A 23671-nucleotide genomic window follows, 5' to 3' on the forward strand; every position below is an offset into this window, starting at 1 on the left:
TCATAGTTTAGTGTAAATAAATTAGATGTGAACCAATTCATACATAGCCATAAGCCCTAAGGGCATCATGATACAAGTCTAGAATGAAAGCAATAAAAAGGACAGAGATTGATGTGTTCCACACTCTTGTAGATCTAATACAAATAATTGCATATCATACAAATTATCAAAAACTTATTTGGAAAACTGAAAACTTTAAATAAATTTGGCCAATTCAATCTGATTAATTTCACTTATTATTGACTTCATCATTAATGTTTTTAATTCCCTACCTTAAATGATGGTAATTCAATGAAATTTAAGTTGTGTAATTAAAGCGTTCATGTAAATGGCCCACTTTCACTTAAAAACGAGTCTGATAGTACCTACTCGTATTATGATAAGAGTAAAATAATCATTGAATGCATGCATGCAATGCATATTACAGACTTACCACCTAATCTCCGAAATCCTGATGTAATCTTCGTCATCTGCTCGTTGCTTATTACTTGACTCAAAACATTCATCTCGTAAGGCTCCGCGGGTTGGTCTAAACAAAAATAATTGTTATTAAAAAAACTTAGTTACATGCAAAACAATATTTATAGGACGTTCGCTTGCCTTAGTGACGAAATCATCACTGACGGTTTCTTTTTGTGTATGTAACCTTGTATTAAGCCAGAACGGTTTAATAACAAATAATTATTTTCGAAATAATGTACATGAATATTATTACCTATCAGTCTAATGTCTATGCGATTGACGTTTCTGACAGGGTTACCAACTCTTAAAAAAAATAGCCCTAAAGTCACGATAAAATGGATATTTTTAGCATTTAGGGCTATTTGGGGATCCAAATAGCCCCAAATGCAAATGCAAAAACCCCAAGAAAAGCCCTGTACTGTCAATGTTATTTTGTATGGTGTAGTGTATACCTAATGTGTATACCTATCTAAGAATATAACTGAAATAAGTTCCCTGTTTTATTAAAATTTAAACGGCCGAAGCCATGCCTATAGTTGTGTGGATCAAAGAGAATTATAATACAGCATCTCAGAACAATGAAAAGCATTGTTCAGAGTAAGTGTGGATAGTGAGTGAGGTGTATTTGGAATTATTATGCTTTGTAGAAAAACTTGAACGTTTTGCGTTTTTAATCGTTTTTTGTTCAGTAAACCAGTACTTAATAAATAAAAATATTTTTATGGCTCTAAAAAAAGCCCAAAATTTTTTTGGGCCCTGAAAAAGGCCCACTACTCTTATTTAAGCCCTAAATTTAGGGCTAAAAGCCCTAAGATGGCAAGCCTGATTTCTGATGTTTTCTCTCAGCTGACAAAATAAGACAGTTGACATAAGGCTAGACTTATACACTTGAAATGGATTCTGAATTTTTTATTTAGGATTGCCTTACACAAATACATTTATTTTTCTGATGTGAAAGATTGTGAATTTCTCAGATTGTTTTAGGGTAATGATATTGGCTAGCGTTGTGAATATTGTTTCTTTTCAGTCAGTTTTTATGAAGAGCGGTTATAAGTGGATGCATTCTTCTTTTTAATTGGTTTAGTATTTTTTTCAATGTGGTCTAATTCTCTTTAGAACGATGAACAAACAAAACAAGTGGCGTTCACTCACCACAGTCTGAATTTTAAGAAGAGGCTTCAGTTATCCTCAGATTTTGATTTCCGTTCCCAATTTCAGATACTTTTCCGGATATATAACCTCTATATATTATAATCTCCTGATATATGATTATGGATAGCGTCCACATGCCGGGGTGGGTCAGGTCGAGTCGCAACGCAAATTCAACCTCCTATTATCGACCTCCTATATAATATTTTGTATAGAATTGGGTCCGATACAGACGCATCGCAGCGGTGCGACTTGCTCCGCCTGGCCTATCATAATGGACACTTAGCTTTAAATATTGTTTGATAACTTTACACAGATGTATAAAAAGAAATAACTTACCTATATGGGTTATCGATTTTTAATAGTCGTGGTAATCGATGTTTTAAAATATTTTTTTTCAATTAACGCTAGCGTGACCGTAGTTTGTAAGTAACTATTTATGAAATTTGCATAAAAAAAATTAAGAATAAATTATTTGTGTGTGTGTTTTTTATGTTATCTAAAAACGCTTGTACCTTACTTTCAAAAGGACATTACATTATTTTTTTAAAAGAAAAATTCGTAAATGTTTTCATCCCGCCGCAACTCATGCGCCAAAAATGTATGGAAAGAATGCTTAAGGCCATTTGCTCGGGGGAGGGTTCCTTCGGAACAATAATTATTGTATAAGTATATATTTTTTTAATAATTACAGTATGTATATATAATTTTATTATAATTGTCTGTCATGTGACTGCTTCGGTAGTGTAGGACTGTTTTGCGTACACGTTGCGACACCATTCTGAGGTCCAAGTTCGAATCTCGGATCGGGCAAAGTGATATTGGGTTTTTCTTAGGATACGTCAAAACAATGTATAGGAATAATAATTATTATTTCTAAATAACAATTAAAATTACTTATATAACTATAGATATTTTTAAATTAGGGATAAAATTTGTAAGGAATAACAAGGTACAAAACAAAGTAGCCAGCTCTGGCTAGCAAGTAGGGGGAAATAAAGGGATAACGCGACGCGATCCCCGCCGGCTAGGACGAAAGCCCTAGCCTAGCTAACCCACCAGCCTTTCACTAGCGACCTAAGTGATGACTACCCGAAGAAGAAAGGCAGAACGAAACTCCGGGTTTACTTTTTTGTCATCAATTGTTCATTACATCCTTAGTAATTGTTTTTCCAGGTCTTTCGTGTACATAGTCACAATAGTTGTATAAGCTAAGGCACACACGTCACATTTAAAATGGGATGAAAAAAAAAACATCGAGAAGGGATTTAAACCTTGACTGGCATAAAATAAAATTCAAGGTGGGAAAAAGAATTAATAAATAAAAGAGGCCATTAATTCATAATTAAATAACGGCGTACAGCGTGCATTCGCGTACATTAACAATCACAATTTTCAGTCAAGAGAAAAACAATAATAATATTATAGAGACAAACACAACATAATGATCAGTCGGTCGTCTTCCAAAAAATACATTACATGTACTTAATAATAAATAAAATTGTAGGGATTTTGGACCCCATGAATGTTTTGGGTGGATAGTGCGTACCTACCTAGTAGGTACACAATATTTGGAAGGATATTGAAGGGTAGTTACTAGGACGATAATATGATTTAGTTATCTTTGTGAATATATACTGACGAATGACATGAAATCGCATTATTTATATTAAATAGAGACAGTCATTGAAATCAACAGAATATTTAATAAGTACTTACCATTATATTTTTCGTAATCCAACGGGATTTTTGTCATCTGTTCGAATTTCATTACATGGCTGAGCACACTCATCGTGGAATATTTCTGTAACAATATGGAACCCTTTTTTAATAAGTATAATACACTAAAATATAAAACTGAAGAGTTTCTTTGTTTGGACACACTTATTTTAGGAACTACCAAACCTATTTTGAAATTTTTTTATAGGAAGTAACATTACTCCTGAGTGCTAAAGGCTACTTTTTATCAAGGGTAGTACAGACTTTCGTGGCTGATCGCCAATGGCCGACTTGTTAGTTAGCCAAAAAAAAGGTTTTACCGTTTGTTAGTGTAAAAGCTGATAGTGTCCAAATCACGCGTTAAGATTTTTTATATGCCGACGTTTAGTTGTAAACAGAAGTATACAGGCGAACTTAATGCCATAGATTTTTTTTCCAGGCGACGTTAGGGTGGCGAAGAGATAAAACGTAGGTATGCGTAATTAAACAGTTAAAAAAAAAGTTAAAAAGACGGAAGGACGAAGAAGGGCGACAGTTAAGATGAAAATTGTTAGAAGAGTAAATGTTTTTATCATGGTTTAATAGCATTTATTATAATTTTCAGCTCCACTAGAAATGTGAGGTAACTAGATCCGTACGGAGAATAAGTTTTACCCAGATTTTGGGCAAAATTTTCCTGGTACTTTTGTATTTTATTATGTACTACTACCTACCCAAGTGCCTTAATACATAGAGTTGCGATTCTCAGTTATTTTATAGATATCGCTGAGGTAGATATATAATATGAGTAGCTTATAAATTAGAAAATAGTGTTTGAACTGCATCTGATGGTAAGCGCGATGCCGTCCAATAGAGATTTCAATGGCAGCAGACGGTTATCTCATGCCATTCAACTCAATCACGCGGGCCTACTTCTTCACGCTACGGCGAAAAATTCAGGATCATAGGAAGGAGGGAATACGCATGCTCACCCACCACTACAACTCCTGTAAGCCAGGATCAGCAGTTGGCACGCATTTTATGACACCGAAGCTCGGCGAGTCTCAAGGGAAAACTAATATGTCATTATCCCGCAACGAAATTAATCAAATAGAAAGATAGGGAGGAGTTGGAAATATTAATTGTCCATTTCCTCCAAGAGCAATGCCAGGTGACAAAATCATGATGTAAGGAGGCGATTTAACCTCAAAAGGATAGGGACGTTTACAACTAGATAAGCTAGTTATAAAGCACCACGGATAAAATTAAATGAAAGTCCTATCACTTGAGCTGTTAGATTTGATTACAATAGGCATGGCAAAACGCCGGAAAGCACGGAAATTCCGTCTAGTCTCAACAAGGTCCATGTAGTATACAACCCCGAATGTTATTTGCATACTGTTTAACATGATGTTGCGCTCTTCATGCCAGGGACCACACCTCCCAAAGTACGTGACGAGCAGATTGTTCAACCTCGTAACCAGGTGTAGAGCATGGGCGCAGGAGAATCAACCAGCCTAAATGAGAACAGTTTACCCTTAAAATTACCATGGCCGGTAAGAAATTGCGATACACAGTAATCTATTTCTAGCCAAGTTTTAATTAGGCGATCGCGAACGTACGGAAAGTATTTATATAAAAACCCAGGATTATAGGAAGGAGGGAATACGTGCGCTGACATACTATTTCAAAGCCTGATGGTGTGGCAAAGGCAAGAGTTGGCGAACCTATTGGTTCCATATTGAAAATTACTCACGACGCGGCGGTTATAAGTACAAAATTATCAAAATTGCGTTATTTATTAAATAAAGTAACAAACCTTTATTCGAAATTATTTATTAGTTTAGGTTAGATAGTGCCAATACTGAACAACGGAAGTGGGTGCACCGTGCACCGTGCACCCACTTATAGTATTATAGTATTATAATCTACACACACACATCACACCCTTTATTCGAGAACAGGTTAGAAGAGGTACATCCAGGGCACCCACTTTTTGCCTGTGTGTTCCGTCTCATGAGATAGGGGTGAAGCGATGTCCATTTCGGCTACAAATTCTCGTTTTTTGTCGATATTGTTTAGAAAAACTTAATATCACCTTGCCTGACCCGGAATTCGACCCCAGGGCTCAGAGCGGTGTAGTATCGGGCTCGGAAAACAACTACGCCACCGAGGAATTTATATTATTATTTAGTAGACAATATACTTAATATACCTGCTGGCTACGCAAAAAAATGCACTTAAAGTTTGTTTTTGTTGAAATCTCCTAAGATCTACTCATATAAAGGGCGGAGAAATCACAGGTGATATGGGTCGACCGTGTCGACTGAAGGTACGAATCTACCTCCACAGCATCGCCTTACTAAATTGCGTTACACCAATTTAATTATTGCTTTTATGGAGGGCTTTTAGTAGCTTTTAGTAGCAAGCGGCGGCATGATCGACTCTCCTTAAGTGAATTGACGTCCACGAGGGCACTCGCTTTACTGCTTTACACACTTTTGTTGTGGGTTTCTCGTCTTCATGTAAGAAATATGTCTTATTGGTATTTATGTACCTACGTTATAGGTATAGATATTTTTGCTATTCAAAATTATGAATAGTTATTTCTATCCGGGTAAGTATTTTGTGATTGTTGTTACAGAAGTACTAAATTCGTATAGGTCTTATGAAGGTACCTATAAGTCAGGTGTTACGAGGAGTACTTAGGGATCAGAATCTACAAATATTGTGTACTTAAGTACTTATTAATTAAAACTTCTTTTAACACATGATTTTGGGCAGGTATTTAATAACAATTTTTAAACACCAAAGTCCAAACCTAATCAAGGTATGATTAGGACCAGAGTAAGTCACTTTTAAACGCCGGAATAGAAAAGGTATTACCCACACATAATGAGCATATCCTGTCGTAGCTAAATACTTAAATAATAAATTATGCTACTCACGGTGCACGGTGTTCAGGAACACAAATCGATGATGACACTTGAATAATCTCGTGCAGTCAAGTTTACGACTTGACGCAATCAGATAAAATATAATACAAGTACGTTTTAACTTCGACCCCTTGTTGATCTCATTTTCCGCGGATAAAGAATGAGTTCAATCAAAGCGGTCACATCTTGTTATAGCCTCGGTCGATAAACCGCTATTGTTTCTCTGTTTTGCATCAAGGGCTCGTACAAACAATAGTTACAAGCAATCTGGGTGCCGCGGCGTGTGGTATGAAGTAAATGTTTGGTTATCTCATTCATGACTTGAACCCTAAAGTTTACAAATATTACGAAATAATTGGTCAATGTTTTTACAACAACGTGTAATGTTCGTGAATAATAAACATGTGTGGAGTATAGTTACATAAATATTTTATGTTTTATTTATCAGTTGTATTTAGAAACATTGTCATAATTTATTATTGGAAGTGAGAGTTACGTATAGTCAGTTTCTTTTTTTTTATTTTATTTTTATGTCTATCTTTAATATTGCTATTTGATATACGTACCTACACAAGGTAAGAATAATGCTAAGAAAAATATACGAAGTACCCTTTTTGATAAATGAGATATGATCCTCTCATTTATGAGAATGAGTATCCATTTAATATATAATTACGATAATTATTTTTATAAACATTAAAATAAAAAAAAATCTTAGCGTTAAAAATAACCCCATGCTTAAAAAACCATTACCGCCTTTCCTTGGTTCACTGTAGTTGGATATAAAAATAACCCAGTAGCCGAGATAAAAGGAAGTTTTAGTAGTTTTTATATTAGTAGATACTATTATATATTCTGTAGTTACAACTCTATAAGAATATTTAAAAGTTTATCATTTTAAAACATCCATGGTTGATAAACAATAACAAATCTCAGATGTTTAATTGTTATCGTCTTTGTTACGCCGAAACCACAGTTATCGATATCTAAGTAACAAGGGTATCTAATACGAACGGATTTCAACTAAAAAACTATGAACGGGTTAAGAATTACTTATTATCTAAGTGATGTAAGTATTACCAGACTTTAAAATCATTTACTCAAAAGGTCATTTGCGTTACCTTCAAGAAAACGCTGTATTCTTAGTTTATGACGATATTTCGAAGGTTACTAGTACTCTAGTGCTACACTCGGCTATCGCACTTCGTATTGAAAATAAACCTTGAACGTTCCAAAATATCGCAATTTAAAGCAACAAAATCGCAGTCGCGACCTTAGTGTTCGTTTCTTTAAGGAAATTGTTTGTAGTGTTTTTTTAACAAATATCCTCCAATTATTACATATTTAAATTTGACGTCGTCAATGCTATAATGTAGTTATATGTACATACATGGAAGTAAGAAGGTGTCATTTAAGACGTCATCTAAATAATAATACCTACGTGGCAGGCAAGACACGCAGTAGATAAATTCATTAATGTTAATCTTATGTGTGATTATGTATTAGGCGAGATTAGGCGTATATAAAACATGTTTCGTAATTTAATCGAAAAAACAAATTACTTAAGTATCTATTATTTATGCTGAAACTCGTTTATCTGGTCTAATAAAACCTTGTACTTATGGAAATTAATTACAGAGCTAGTGTAATATATTATATAGCTTTTAAATATCATTGAGGCTTAGGAACAGAGTTATCACCGGTTCATTATCATGTAAGGTCAGTGGCTCTAGTCAGTGGCAACTAGTAGTTGATCCTGAGCGCTATGTTCCCGTAGTTTGGCATTGACTGACATTGTGTCGAAAATCACATTCATGATATAACCGGTCAGTAATCGTACACATTGCATCTGTTTTTTGTGATAGTAAGACGTATATCAGCTATGTATACTGGACATGCTAATTTAATTTCCGGTGTTATTATGTTGTTGTGTTTTAATAGTGTTTGTGACGTACGCGGTATAAACAATGCCTTTGTACAAGATGTTAGTGATACTAATTCGGAAATTTATTTGGATTCACTACAATTAATATCGAAATATGGATACCCTTCGAAAAATTACACAGTGGTAACGGAAGATGGATACAAATTGAATTTGATCCGCATACCAGGACTTGGACCGCCGGTGTTACTTGTGCACGGTATTGGAGACAGTTCTGATTCATGGCTAGTGTTGGGCCCCAGCGAATCGTTGGCTTACCAATTGTTCGATCAAAATTATGATGTTTGGATATACAATGCCAGAGGAAATAAATATAGCAAAGGGCATGTTCAAAACATTTCTAATAAACAATATTGGAACTTTAGCTATGAAGAGATGGGATCTCAAGATTTACCCGCTGTTATCGATTTCATACTCGCGGCGACATTTCGCACACAGTTGTCTTATGTTGGATTTTCTCAAGGAACTACAGTATATTTTGTTTTTTGCAGTTTGAGACCGGAATATAATGTAAAAATTAAGAATGCAATTTTATTAGCGCCGATAACGACAATAAAAGGAGCACAGCATCCATTAATCGAGATATTTACTCAGAATTTGGATTTTGTTTCAAAGTTTTTTGATAGTATAGGTGTTTATGATGTCTTTGCTGATAATAGTTTAGTTAATTTATATCATGCGAAAGTATGCCGTGATGGTGTCCCAGAGAGATTTTTCTGTGAATTAGAATACCTATTTAATTTTGGTGTAGATAACTTGAATAATTTTTTCGCTCCTAAACTGCATGTTCTAGCAAGTCATATGCCATCCGGAGTTTCGACGAAAACTTTCATACATTATTTTCAAAGTTACGTTACCAAAAAATTTCTTAGATTCGATTATGGGACTAAAATGAACTTATTTATGTATGATTCTCCACAACCTCCGAAATATAATTTGGAATTAGTCAAGACGCCTGTTTATTTATTTGTTAGCGGCGCAGATTGGTTTAGTAGAGTTGATAATGCGTATGAAATATTGAAGGAACTGCCTAATGTCGTAGGTTACAGTGTTTTTAACAAATCGTTAAATTTTACACATTTGGAGTTCGTTTATGGGACGCGGGTAAAAACTTTAGTCAACGATCCAATTATTCGATTTTTAAATAATTCTTAGTGCTATAGTTTGCTAAGTATTAAGGAATTTGTTTTCAGATTGCTGTTATTAGTAAAAAGTATGCGTTTAAGATATCATTAAAAAAGGTACTTTATTTAATACGCAGGCAAACATAGTTGCACTTATGATACATCAAAAGTCGAAACAAGTTATAAAATTAGTTATTATTACTAAATTACCTTTAAAAAATATACTTTATACTAAATAATATAATAAGACATTAAATTAGGGGTAAAATAATAAAAAAAGGTAAATCAAAGAAGTCAGCTCGAACTGGCATGTAAGGGAAAATAAAAACTTAAGTAACGCGTTCTGATCCATACTGGTGACAACGATATGGACCCTAGCCTTGCTAACCTACCAAGTACCAACCCTTCAGTTGCTACTTAAGTGATGACTACCCGAAGAAGAAAGGTAGAAAAAAACTCCGGGCTTACTTTTTTGGTCCTTTTTATTTCATTTAAAATCAGTAAGTAGGTACCTCATTATTTATTAAGGTATTAAGCAACTCGTAGTCAATTTATATTAGCATCTTGTATCCTAGTTTTAGTTATGAAAATTAGCTGAATCTCGTCCGCGATAATGCAGCTAAACTGTCCATCTAAGTCAGGGCGTAAATATTTCATGAGGAGTGCAGGCCCGAGGCTATGCTTTCGGCCGAACGGTTTAATTTGGCTTCGATCGACTATGCATGCAGCCTATATTGAGCGGGTCATTAAGTCTAAAACTACAATAATATGAAATATTTCTCTGTGATAATTTTTGATACTTATTGCATAATTTGCCAAATAATTATTATCTATGCAAAATTATTCAGTGTTTCTTTTAATATCAATACGCCGAAAACCGACATACTTCATAATTTTTTATGATGAATTTTGGACGTTTCTATAATATTTTTGACATTGCTATTGCTCTCAGAACAAGAATAAGCAATTGCTTTTTGTCATAAAATATTCATTTGACTATTAAATAAAACTGTCAAAAAACGTAGAAATTATGGGTTAATTAAACAAAACCATTTTGAAAAAACTGTCAAGTAGACATAAGTATTTCTCTAGCATGTCGGTTAAGACCGACAAATGAGCAAAAATTCTATAAATAGACTGTTTATGCAAACACAGACGTTGCGTATTTGTATATCTTTCATCAAGGATTCAAAGTAAGCTGTTTAAATTTAAATAAAAGGTCCGAAGCGGCTTTAAAACACAATAAAAATACGTGTGTGTACTTATGTTATGTAGGTACGACGTAAGAAATTATACTTCTTTGGCGTAACAAGATAAAAAAAAAATCTATAAATTTTATCCTTCGTGTTATCCTATGTTTGTAGGGAAAACGGCACTAATAATAGAAAAGAGAGGTATTTAATACATTGAAATAAAGTTTTATTATAACGCATTATCTAGTTAAATACATTTTAGTTAAATATCGTAATTTAATTTAACTTTTCCGGACTTTATTACTTATTATTTGTATTTATTATTAATTTATTTGTTCACTTATTATATATTAAACAATAATTTAACTAATGACTAGCTCATTTCATGGTGTCGATTTTCGTGACGGTGTGTGCGCGGCTCGTAAAAATTTACTCTCATCATTTTTCCCTAACGCGCCAATAAGAAGTATAACTTCAATAAACGTTTTCCGGGTAAGTTCGACATTCTTTGTTTTGCTTGGATTTAAAAAAATGTATCACTCTTATACACTTAAAAAAAACGGAATTCTTCAATTTGCTGCCGGAACCGCGAACGTGCAATGCCGTTAATGTCAGGGGAGGCTCCAGACAAACAAATTAAACCACATAGTTTTAACATGAATGTGACAAATTGTTATTATAAATTTTATCCTATTTATTTATTTGAAAATAATAAATTAATTTCTAGGTCTAGAATTAGAATCTATTTGCAAAACGGATATTAAAGATTTTTTTTACTTGGAATAGTCTTGGGTGGTAAATACAATATCCGAAATTGAAATCTTTTAAAGTTAGTGGAGTATACCCATTTTAATGTATAAATATAAAAAATGGTCAAATATAATAATATGATAATTTAAAAGCAATTTAGACGGATAAGATATTAATACATGTTAAATTTAATACGTTAGGTATCTTAACCATGGATGTGGACTCTACAATTGTTGTCCCGATTGTCATTTCTGTGTATGGGCTGAAAACAAAGAGTCTTCGAACAACATTTTCAGAAGCTCTCAATTGGCCGTTGGGTTAGAGGCCAGATGCAGAAGGCAGTATCGCTGTATACAGCGCGCATTGTGAGAAGATAGGAATATTCTCAGGAGACTATGAATCCCTAACCTCCGGTGGATTAGGTCTTGAGCTTCGTCATGGGTGATTAATTTTTATAATATTTTTATCGGCACTGTTTTTTTTATAAAAGATATGTATAAAAATGTAAAAAAGAGCTTTAAAAATGAAGAGGAATATTTTTATGATACATAATGTATACAAAAAAATCAATATCATATTTCTGCGGCATTACATTATTATTTTTACTTTGGTTGTTATTTTTTCTTATAAGTGGATATTGTTACGTTCATTTTATAACAAAAATGACACTGAAATTGTTGATTACGTGTATCGCTTCCTAGAGTACACAATTTTTTATTTGTTACTAACATTATTAGATATACAATACAATAAGTAATATTTTGGTATTCTTCATTTTTCAATAAGACCTAAAATAGTTTTTTTTAAAGAAATTATTCGTAAATGTTTGTATATTCCCGCACACAACCCGCAACCCGTATAATCTCTGATTGAAAACCAATATTTTTTGGTATACGTATTCGATAACGTGACGATCATGATTTTTATATTAGTATAATCATTGTGAACCGTGCGTGCGCTAGACCTAATGTACTACGTGTTACAAGTTGTAATATACCATATTTAAAAAAGTAAAAAGTTAATATTGATAATTACCTAACTATAATTTATTCAATTATCTTTATTGTTATTGCATAATTGATATGCCTAAACAAAGTCCCTATGAATAGAGCAATATTTCTTAATATTGAATTTTTACCCTCTGAATATGGTATAGTTATTAGGTTATTATTGCAATGTTTTATTTACTTATGTTATTAAAATAATCTTTTGAATTGTCGTTTTGTTTATACCCTATTTTGGCGGGAAGAAACACGAATCTGACTGTTTATAAATATTACTAGCGTGGGTTTGTAATTTTGTTATTTCCCGAGAAGTCAGTAGTTCTGTAAGTACTGCCACTTATAGGTTTCAAATAACAAAATAGGTACCTACTTAACATAGTCGGGTTATAAATATTTATAGCAAGTAATCTCCTTGTTATTTTTTTATTATATTTACGCGAATGTTACACACTGATATAAAACTATTTTTAGGATTTTATCACGGTATTTATACTACAATTTTGGGAGTTATTTTTTTGTAAATTAGTCATTTTCAAAGTTTTTTTTCGATGTATTTTCGGCAATGATACAACTGCTTTAAGTTCGTATTACAAATTAGGAAATTGTAATGTAAATGTTGGATGTTTGTTAGCCAAAGCATAAATTGATGAATGGATTTGGGATTCATATATTTACCAAAATAATGTATTGAAATAAATACGCTATTGTTTATCCAGGAAAATGTGCGGTTTGGATCGTTATTCCAGGAAAATATTTTCACGTGGGAAGTGTTGCGAGTAAAATCTGATCTTTAATAATTCATATAAAAATTTTACAAATATTTTTGCTGTTGTTTATTGAATGTAGCACGAATGAAAAATAATTATAAGAAACTAACTCTGGGAATAATAAAAAAGGTTCTTATTTAACGTTGGGAACTAATTCATTGTATTATTTAGACATGCACTTAACAAGTAGTCTAGTCTCCAAAATCTAGTCTCTGGAACATGAGAGATTATGGGAGTATTGATTATCAGACAATATAAAAATATGTTGCTTATTTCACTAACAAAAATAAAGTAGAAGTCCTTATTTTGCCGCATATGCATTGTTTGGCATAATATCATCCAAGGTTGCAAGATGATGAGTGTTGATCGGTATTGTGCTGTGATTTATTGGGACTAGAAGTTCTAGGCAATATTGCTACTGGGTTTTTGTGGCGCACACAGAAAAACGTAAAAATAATTAATATGCATGGATATTTCGGCCTTTAAAATTTCGTCGTATTAAATTTTAAAGGCCGAAATATCCATGCATATTAATTATTTTTACGTTTTTCTTTCAACTGCGAGAACTAATCACTAACTAGACGTGAATTTAAATTCTTTACTTGTCAATACTTGTTTAGTTACCCAGATTAAAGGTGAAACAAAATGTATGAAAAATGGACCTTAAGCTATAACCTTAATAACAGTTTCCATATACGATGTGTTAACATTGGTAACATGTGTTGGCCGTAAATATTTTCTTTTTGTACTTTGCTGATGTGTTGTTAATTTTGCACTCCCCATTTTACACGTCAACAATTTCAATCAGTAATCACTATTCCAATTCACGTGTTTGCAATATTCAATAGGTATGTCAGAGAAAAACATTTTATAAATATCGCTGGACGCCCGTACATAATTGAAAAGCGGCGCGTACAACGCACACCGGTACACATACGTCGAACTAAAAGTAAAACAAACACAATACGTGTATTGTAGGTGTGTGGACTGGGCGCCGCCGAACGGTGGGCCAAAAATTAAAAAACTCGCTCTGACCGAGCCGGTGTCGCCAACAGGCGCCCTGTTCAAATTGCCTCTCTACACTCAATTTAACGTGAAAAACACTCTGCTTTGTCCAGGTAATGAACACTGCCATCAGGTCTGGCGCGGTCAACAGGCTCTTAATCCCCGAACGCATCATTATCACCAATATAATAAATCTATTTATTATCTTATAATACCATTTATCAATTGAAAATTTCAGTGCTGAATAAGATCTGACCATTTTAAAATGAATACCTCTATCAATAGGTTCGTAATAAAAAAAACCTGCATCGGTCTATCTATTGTAAAGACATAATTTGTTGAGAAAATTTAAATATTAATTCCAGTATTGTAAATATAGTAAAACAATATTAAAAATATATTTAAGTTTATTCAGAAATAAATTTTATATGAATGCTAAATTATTTATGATTCAAGGCAATAAGGACAAGTCCATGTGATGTTAAAATAAAGAGCGTATTGATTTTCCGCAAGAAATTTATCATTGTCAATGAGAACAATATAAATACACGTTCATTTGCAAGTTTACCCTGATCCTGCAATAATTGAGGGCAACGTAATGGTTGAGCTAAGTATTCATAATTGCTATTAAGAACCTATCTTAGATATAATATGTAGAGATCCATGTGTTTATTTACCATTAGGTAATGGGTCACTGGTTCCAGATGTTTTATAAAATTTATTAAAGACACCTTATTAAATAATTAAATAATGTACATATTACGATACTGACATATTTAAAGTACCTCCGGCTTCGCTACCCTCAAATTTTGCTTTCACTAAAAGTGTTGACTCTAAACTGATATAATGGGGAGATTTAAAAATTTGAAGCGTCAATTTGTTCATCTCTTTTATATGTGATTGGCGTAGGATATATCTTTTAAAAATTAATAGACTATCTTATATCAACTGTTCATACATTTCACGTTCACGATATCACAAATAAAATTTGCACTGGTGGTTCAACACTTGAATTTAATTTCTTAGTATATCAGTATTTATCTCTTAATAATTGATTTATAAAATGGAACAACTATTCATATTTATCATATACATATCATAGTAAGTACAAAATCCTTTTTTGGACTGACGTGACACTTATCAGTCGTAAGTTAACAGTACATTATTTTCAATTAAATAAAATTAAAAAACAATGAAAGATACACGCGTAATTTTTTAAAAGTTATTAAGTATAAAATGCAACTGTAAGCAATAAAATTATACTATAATCTCATAAAAGAAAGCTAACCTTGGAGACAATGGAAAAAACGATTTTTAAAAAGGAAGTTAATTTTGATTTTACTACACCTGTAATTTGTACGTAAATACTAAACAGGCTTTTTTAAGGCGTGTTATTACATATTCGATATTTTCATTTCAACAATACATAATAAATACTGGCCCGCCGTTGGTTCTTGGGCTGTCCGCCATATTAGATTTAGAATAACGTCACTTAGCTAACCGTGCATTGTCATCCAAACTAAACGTGTAGATATGCAAACTTTCCTCTCAATCGGCTATGCATAACTGCTTTAAATTTCAGTTGCAAGATTGTACCCGAATATACACAAATACATGCAAACATTGCATGTTAAATAAAAGCTTGTAATAATATTATACCTGCGCTTTTCTTATTTTCATAGTTACTATCGTCCACTATCGTCCTATAGTTGGCGCTAAAGGTCGCTACAGTGAGCTAGAGACTTTTGTTATGGGAAAGGCTTTTCATACTGGCGCAGTCGCGAGCAACACCTAGCACTTAATAATAATTGTGTCTGTATGCTTTTTCAATTCCTGTATAAGTTTTCATTAGTTTTTGTAGATTAATAATTATCTTAGAATAAAACGCTATGTTTTGTTAGGAGTCTCATTTTTACATAAGTTTTTAGCAATTTCTGCCCTAAAACTTATTCAAATCTCTCATGGTCAATCATTAGTCATATTAAACACAATGGCTTGGAAGTTTTTGCTTAAATAGCCACTTTTTCCTGGCTATATTTTCTCAAAACGTGCAGATCACAATATTATCTTCAAAAAGGATGGACAGTCTGTCCAAGATTTTTTAAATTGAAGCTTCACAGTTTAAGGTTTGTTATTTTATCTCATCAAAAATTATCCCTGTATACTATCCGAGTTTAATAAATTTTATGATAAAATGTAAGTAAAATAATTATTATGGTTATTTAAATTAAAATTTTCTTTTAAAGTTTTAGATTTTTTTGTTCTGTTGAGAGTTGTGCCCTATTAAATCTAACTGTGATTACAAAATCTATAGAATTATCTATTGATAATAATAAAAGAATAAAATAAATTAAAAACGTAAATAGGTATACTAACCTATAAGAAAATGTGGGACCGACGCTTTTTCCACACGATAATACACAAATCACGGCACAACAGTAAACATTTCCCATCAAGTATAAAGACACTTGTATTTATACTAAAACGCGGAGGATTGGTAGACAAACGTGGACGTGAGAAAAATATACAAATATATTTTGTTTTTATTCGATAGTGCTGAGGAAAAAGTTTGGGTCGGTAAAAAAAAAATTACGGATGCTGGATATTTTTTTTTGTGGTTTTGTGGCAAAGTGTAATTAATTTTACCGTCCAGTTTCAGACATATTATCTGCAGTTCAGTTACGTTGGGGACTGCGGTCTTACGATCCATCTTGTAACTGATCGGAAAAATGGCAGAAATCGGACGACCACTTGGCAAAGTCCCGAATATATGTATACAATATACATCCTACATGGGCACTACAATAAAAATTTGGTGGTGGCCATTTTCAGCGTATTATGGACGGCTCTCTATTTCTTTGTCAAAAACTGCTTAGTTCACCTTCTGGCTTCTTATGCTTCCTGTGATGCTGGACAATAATCTGACTTTTTATAATACATGCTATAAAACTATTAATGCGACAGTTTTCGTAGATGTTTCATATAAGCAATAGCACAAAAACCGCAGAACGGATTTAGTTGAAATTTGGCATCAGTGTGTACGCACTATCTACCAGTTTAACACATAGGTCCTATAATTTATATCACGAAAACGCTTTCTGAACACTATATAGTTAAGCTTTTGAAACGGATAAAGATAATAAATAAATAAATAAAGTACTGTGACTACAACCATGAACATATAATCTGAGGATTGTATCTCAGATTGTATGTTCACCATTGACTTGTTTAATTTTTTTTGGGTGGGTTTGTTTTTTATTCAAAAATATTCTACGTCAATTTAATTAGGTATTTTAACGAACAAGTGCGACGATGACTAATAAACGGCTGTTCTCTAACAAAAGAACATTATTAATTATTATTACGTATGTACATTCTTTGTTCTCTTTTACGACGTTGATACATTGTTATTTTCCTGAAAATAGGAATAAAATATAAATTAATTAATTACTATTTTTTCATTCGAAACTCAAAATTGTAATAGGCTGGGTTCTATTTTTGGTTATTTGGGTGTTAGATGGTTTCTTGTTAGCATTGCATCACTACCGTGTGAAAGACCACGGTTCGACCTCTCTTTCGCCAAGTTATTCGGCGAAATATCCGCCAATACATAGTCTAAATGAGGACTTCAAAAAATCAATTAACAAAAAGTTATTTGCAAATAACCTCAGAAACTTTAATAAAGTTACCCTAGAATTAAAGTTGCGATTCTTTACTTTTTTTTTTTAATTGAGAATTGTTACAAGTATTTTTATTATACAAATAAAATTAGTGTTCTTATTACCCCCTCTTCCCCGTTGCAGCATTGTGACGTATTATCATGACTGCATAAACATAAAGAATATATGAAGGGTAAGGTCAAATTAATTTTAAATGCCCAGAATAATTAGAGTTGTCTGTTTATTAATAAATTAATTCTATTTTCGTTGGACGCGGCTAGGCATTACACAGATAGACTAAGACGCATTGAATGCCAACACTGTAAGTTACATTTTTGCGGTAATGGGTCCGTGGGACTATTACTCTAGGAGTTAAAACTTCCATAATATTATGACGTCTACGGTAAAACCCAACAATGTGTAATTAAGTTCACTGTTTAAAATTGCGCATGTTTTGGAATATACTCTAGTTTGAATTTTAGTTTGTACCTATGTTATATAGAATTGTAAGAATGTTCATTGTACTCTTGTTTTGCGTCTTATAAAAAAAAACAAGGAGTTTGCATTATTTGACATTGTTCTTTTATTTGTAACGATGTAATGAACACCTATTACATTAATTACTAGTTACTGTTTAATTTATCAATGATTGTTTAATAATTAGTAATTGGCCCTATAGTCGTATTTATGATTATAATATAGTCTTTACATTTACGACATCGTTCTTCAAAATATTATACAATGGAGCTTCCTATATACATAAATTAATTATGGGAATAAACGTTCATTATCTATGTTGTTACAATGTAATTATAAAATTGTTTACGTAGAATTCGAGTTTACGTAAACAATTAAACGTAAAAAACACCCTTAAGTATTAAAATGATAATCTCTGTGCCCGATGATTTTTATCTTTGCGCGAATATCAGATGTCACAATAATAATTGTTTTCGGACTTTATCGCGAATTGCAGTAAAATATACTTGACGTAAAACATCGACGCTCTATAAAGTCTATTGGTCCTGAACATTCAGAAAAAGTCTCCAAGTGTTGTTTTAGACAAACCACAAATCCTTGGCAAAGAACACCGACTCCTGTGTAGGATGATTCGCGAGGCCATTGAAATTTATCCGATTCCGATATATTTTGATAAAAAAAAACATTATGCATTAAAAATACATTTTAATTTTGAAGGGATAATGTTGCATCTTCGAAGTTCAAGGTCAAATAACGATAATTTTAAAAGGGTTTGTATTTTGAAGCTACATTGAATCGAACACAAACAGTAAAACACACATCACACCTTTTTCCTTGAATGGCTGAGTATGCAGAGGTTCATGTACTACGTACGGCACCCACTTTTCTTCACGTATGTTCCATCCCATTAAATAAAATGGGGCGAGCCTATTGCCACATCGAGCACAAAAACCGGGCTAATAATCAGAAGAAAAATCCAATATCACTTTACTCGACCTGAAAGTCGAACCCAAGACTTTAGAGCCAAACTCGTGCTGAGCAATACACTTATGTCACCAAGTATATCTGGTACTACCTGTATCTTCGAAGTTCAAGGTCTTGTACATAATATAATCATTTAAATCGGACTAAGGACTGAAAATAATCGCTGAATAAACATAAAAAAATACGACAAACAAATAACCTTTTTAGAGTCTTTTAAAAAAACGACATCACCTATAACATACTTATAATAAACTAATACAATTTTATATTATTTAAAAATATACTTAATGTAATAAATAACAATTTTCGATTCTGTTTGACAATCATTTTAAATATTCGCTTGCGCTCTATACAAATAAAGCGCTGCTTCAAAGAGTATAACCAAAGTATTCCCCATAAGTAAGTACTTATAACAAAAAGGTAACCTACTTTAAAAACCATTTCAAACCAAAAAATAATTTTAGTTTATAATATGTGCAGATATTTGAAGTCGTTGCCCAATTTAAATTGGATATTGTTGTCGATTTTTTTTTGTTTATTTGCTTAGCTTAGCTGGCAATTTATTTATAAGTCACTGAATTCCAATATAAAGTGTATATAAGTAACTAAGGAGTCTGAATTCGGTTTTCGTCATTTATTAAAAATGTTTTTCTTTATTACTTTTTTGTTAATTTATTATGTGAACAATCGATTGCAGGAATCCCGGGTCATTGCTATTAGTTGTTATAGGGTTCCATTGTCTGTCTTCGAAGATCTTCATCAAATCCAATTATATTATAATTTAAAACGCGCCCTGAAAATTATACATTTTAACAACAAAAACCCCCATCAAAAATCGGATTAGTCTTTTTGAAAAATTACGAAAATATAAACTTACTTACACGTCTCGAATAGAGAAACTTTTTTTTGACGTCAGTTATAAACATCTTTTAGATTAGAGGTGTGTAGCTAAGTTACCACAACCAACTGTAGGGTTTCAAAAGAAAACAATATAAGCACAGATGTTCATATATTATTACAATAAATTTTATAAACCCCAACACTAGTTGTTATTAATACAAATACCTAGATAATTATTAATTGTAATATCAACTTTTAATACTCCGGCAATACAGCTAACAAAAAAATAACAGAGTAGTGGGGGTTGCAAGCAAATTTTTAATGAAAAGAAATGGAGAGAGGCATTCGCTGCCTAAGCGCGAGAACGAATAAACGTTCGATTAACTTGCCAGTCAATACTTAAGCCAGATTGGCTATTTATGTTAAAAATATAAGTGCATTATAATTAAATACTTTTTACAAGTGCTGGTGCAGTTTTATTATTCGGTTGGATTGTATCTTACACAACCATATTATTCAAAGGAATTGTCTGTCAGAACTTACTTACTATAATTACAACCGACCTCGCTTCTTGTAGGTAGGTAGTTACTTATATTGAAGTTTACTTGCTCTGATTTTATAAAATAAACAATGTTTTTAAAACTGCAAATGTTAAAGTTCCGTATTAAGGAAGTTCACAACAAAATCTGACAAATATGTTTTATTAACTATTTTTTTATTTGTTTATTACAGGACTTATATAGGTCATAACATAATACTTAGTACCTTATCCAAATATCTAAACTTTGACAAGCAAATCCGACACCTTAGGGTAGTAGTGTATACTCAGAGCATTTAGTAGTAGAGAAGTTATAACAAAATTTTTGGAGGCTATTTTAGTAAATTAATAGGCTTTTGTATATTTTGATAACTTGTTAATATTTATTTCTTATCGTAAAACAATCATTAGAATAATGTAAATAAATTACACGTTACATTAATATATAAAAACGTCAGGCAGTACATGTATGAAACAATAAGTTCGCTAAACCGACTAATATTTTCACAAAATTTTACGATAGATAACTAAATAATCGTTGCTGTAGTTCCTGCTAAAACAATAGTTTTACTCGAGCAATAATCGTTTCCTTAATAAAATTGTGGAAATTAAGCTAAATAATTAATGAAAGTGTTAAACATATATAACCATATCACTGATTAGAAATCTGAATATATCCACAAAATGCCTTAATATTAATGTAAATATGCACAAAATAAGCACAATCAAAAAACTATTTATTATTAGAATTTATCTCTATTTTCATAAATAAATTATAATTCTTATGATAACATACAATTTATTATCTTTCTATATTTATAGAGAAAAATTATGTAATTTGATTAATCTGTAGGCTGACAAATAACCTGTGTCTAAACTAAAGGACTTAAAATTAGGCGCCATTTATACAGAAATGTCATCTGACACAATTTAACTGGGGTCATTTATAAACGCGTAAACCTTTATTTTTATATTTTAAGGATATTTTATCGTTAATCTTTGTTTCTTAAAGACAGGGTTTTTTATAAAATGGCATATACTTTGCCAGGGAATTTCCCAATAGTGAACTCGAAAAGGTCTAACTTTGTTCAATATTTTATTTACAACACGTCAAGAAAAAAACAATAAAAACAGTAACACTAATGTGTTAATTCGGATAATTCCGAAGTTTATTAACGATATTATAATGTACACAATTTTTTTTCGCACATTATTTTTTTTCTTTGCATAAAATTATGAAGCTATAGGTACAGGTATTATTATCATGTTGTTGGACATATGACGTGGATGTTGGAGCTTCGACTGCGATGCGGCACTACCGTGTTGATTCGTCGGCAGGATTTATTTCCGTCTGTCGCGTGGAAATACGATAGCGGTTATATTTTATTTCCAATATTTCTGTAATCGAAATAGAATCGTGGCTGTTGCGTTTGTGAAATACTATGGGTTTTGCGATATAGCTATGTCGTAGCCAGTCTTGTCTGTGGGTTACTAGAACTGCTTCGAAAGGGAAGGTAGAATATCTGTTTTGGATAAATGGATGCGATAAACTCAAAAACCGGATTTTCATACGGTTTCACCAATAGATGGTGTGCTTCACGAAGGTTTGTGTAATCCCTTTTTCAATTCATCACGAAACTAGACCAAACAGAACAAATATTATTAACATGCTTAAACAATTACTTATTTTTACTGTTTGCAACCCAACAAAATGAATTGGTTAGGTATTCATTTCCAAATATCTACCTGATGTTTAATCCCCAACTCATTCAACGGATGTAATGCGTTGTACATTTATATACAGATAAATAATATTCATGTAACTATATTATGTCTGCGAGACAAAGCCTTTTCCTTGTATGGTCATTGGCACGTATCAAGACCTTTTAACAGGTTTTTTTCAGTATTATTGCTTGTGTCTTCGACAGAATCTTGGAAATAAGTAATTAAACAAATTTTAAAAAGAACTTGCATTTTAAATAATGGGCTTGCTAATTAATTTACATCTGGCTGCTTTTTAATATCTTATACGATGTAACTAATACCAATGTCGATCAAAGGCTTTATTTAAAATAAGTTACCAACTATTTTTCTCAATTTGAAATTAGCACAATGTACTATAAATGCCATAAAAATACGGTTTTTACATTTCGTTTTTTCCTTTCCTGAATAACTAAGGCAATAGTAGTAAAAATGTACACACACGTGGGAAGCTGCGAGCAAAAATGTTTTTTGGTTGAGATATAAAAATCTTACCACCTTACTTAATTTTAGTGATATATATTATTTTATAAAACCCTTTTTCCGTACCTGCAAACGATAATGATAATGGCATTTTTAAATGTTTTTTGGATTATGCTTAGTTGATGTCACTTCGTTATCTCGTTTAAATTGGTTTAAATTTATTATGTTGTTTGTGCCTCGCTAATATTATCATATTAGCGATCAATTTATCTTTAACATAATTTACAAAGCCGGTGTCTTCTTTAAGTTATTCGACGCTACGGTCATGAACTTTATTTCAGTCAAAGAGTTCTGTTTAAATTATTTTTAATCTTTTAGTTCTTTTTTATTAACAAGTAATAAAAGCTTGTTTTAAAATGTATTTTTTATTTAGTTTTTATTACGTTTTGTGTTATGTAGTCCGTAGTACCTGCGCAATGTGTTGTTTTAAGGACTTAACGCTCTATGCTGATTATCATCTAGCAACAAAGTACTCATTAAAACGAAACATACGAACCCAAACTCGATGTGGTTGTATCGCTTAATTACCGAGTGCCTATGGCCATTTTTCAGCTCCATCATCAGACCCTAGTTAACATCTAGCACCAAAGTACTCGATAAGACAAATCATACGAGCTTAAGTTCGATGGGGCTGTGTCACTTAATTACCGAGTTCCTATGGCCATCTTCAAGCTGAACTAAACGAACGTCTGCCCTCAGAGCTGATCACAGCACTGGCACGCCGCGGTGCGCGGTGGATCGGCGTGGTGCGGTGAAAGTTATAATACCTACCTAAAAGTACATAATATTTGTTGAGTGTACACAAATAGTATATTTCTTTTTGTTCTTTTTTACCGAGCACAATTTCGTTATTTTATCTTTGTGTATAAGTATGTTTAGGCCTAGTTAGCTTCCGTTGC

The 23671-nt window shown here is 32.3% G+C and overlaps 1 long non-coding RNA gene and 1 pseudogene across 1 annotated transcript; one reads left to right on the forward strand and one right to left on the reverse strand.

Annotated features, from left to right (window-relative positions):
• Positions 1-409: 409 nt before the first annotated feature.
• LOC119192168 lies at positions 410-16501 on the reverse strand. Its single transcript, XR_005113588.1, has 3 exons — positions 16407-16501; positions 3331-3415; positions 410-529 (listed from the first exon to the last, which is right to left on the reverse strand). It is a non-coding gene; the product is annotated as an uncharacterized LOC119192168 (long non-coding RNA).
• On the forward strand, positions 7940-10602 carry LOC119192167 (annotated as a pseudogene).
• Positions 16502-23671: the final 7170 nt, after the last annotated feature.

The sequence above is a fragment of the Manduca sexta genome, unplaced genomic scaffold (genome assembly GCF_014839805.1).
Source record: "Manduca sexta isolate Smith_Timp_Sample1 unplaced genomic scaffold, JHU_Msex_v1.0 HiC_scaffold_2425, whole genome shotgun sequence".
NCBI classification, from domain to species: domain Eukaryota; kingdom Metazoa; phylum Arthropoda; class Insecta; order Lepidoptera; family Sphingidae; genus Manduca; species Manduca sexta.